Raw genomic sequence first — 908 nt, forward strand, 5'->3', positions numbered from 1 at the left:
TTTTCTGAACACGAATTTCTCTCCTACTGTGCCGAGGCCGGTGCACAATGGACCAGCGACATTACTTTGAAGCCTCATTAGAGAGTAATACTACAGGTACTCACCACTTACATTAAGTACTCTGCTAAGGGTATTTCTCTGTAACACGTGACGTAGGTCAAAATGTGACACAGGTATCAAAGAGCCACACATCGCGGCATATTTTTAACAAACAAGTGTTAAAACAGAAAAGCCATGAAAGAGGCGAAGTTGTTTAAAGAAATTTCACCTGGAAATAAATGAAATTATATCAAAATTGTATTTAAAATGTCGCATTATCGCTCTTGTCTGTTAACGACAGGCCCTCTGACGATGACGCTCTCCGTACGGGTGAAATCCTACTCGCTTCGTTTCGTAAAGCAAATAAAATGAAGTTTAAAAATGGGAAAGGAAGGGAAAGACGCAATGTGTATTTGTACTGAATATGAGCTTGAATTTAAATCGATTTCAAAAGAAGTGTGGGAAAGGGCGAGGTACCAGAGAGGGGATAGGTTTGGAACCAGGGATTATGGCTTGAATTTCAAGAACCGGTGTCCAGCTCTGCTGACACTCACGAAAGAAGGTTCGTTCCCAATATGTTTAAAAAAGTAATTTATACCCCGAAATGGTTGTCCGAAGAGATTTGGATCATTTGGTGATGTGGATCACACTTATTAGTTTTTCTCAAAGACGTTGTTCAAAAAAGAGGGTATTTGTGCTAAATTGCTCAGTGGTGCTGTGATAACTGTCAAAAGTCTGACATCAAAGAGAGGACAGGCTAATATTATTCAGTTACCAGAGGAGCTGTCTGTCCAAATAAGAATATCTTAATTACTGAAACACAAAGGTAGAAAAGAAAACCCTGCACTGAAAAGCAGAGGAATTCAATC

This window comes from Lepisosteus oculatus, chromosome 5 (genome assembly GCF_040954835.1).
Source record: "Lepisosteus oculatus isolate fLepOcu1 chromosome 5, fLepOcu1.hap2, whole genome shotgun sequence".
NCBI lineage: Eukaryota > Metazoa > Chordata > Actinopteri > Semionotiformes > Lepisosteidae > Lepisosteus > Lepisosteus oculatus.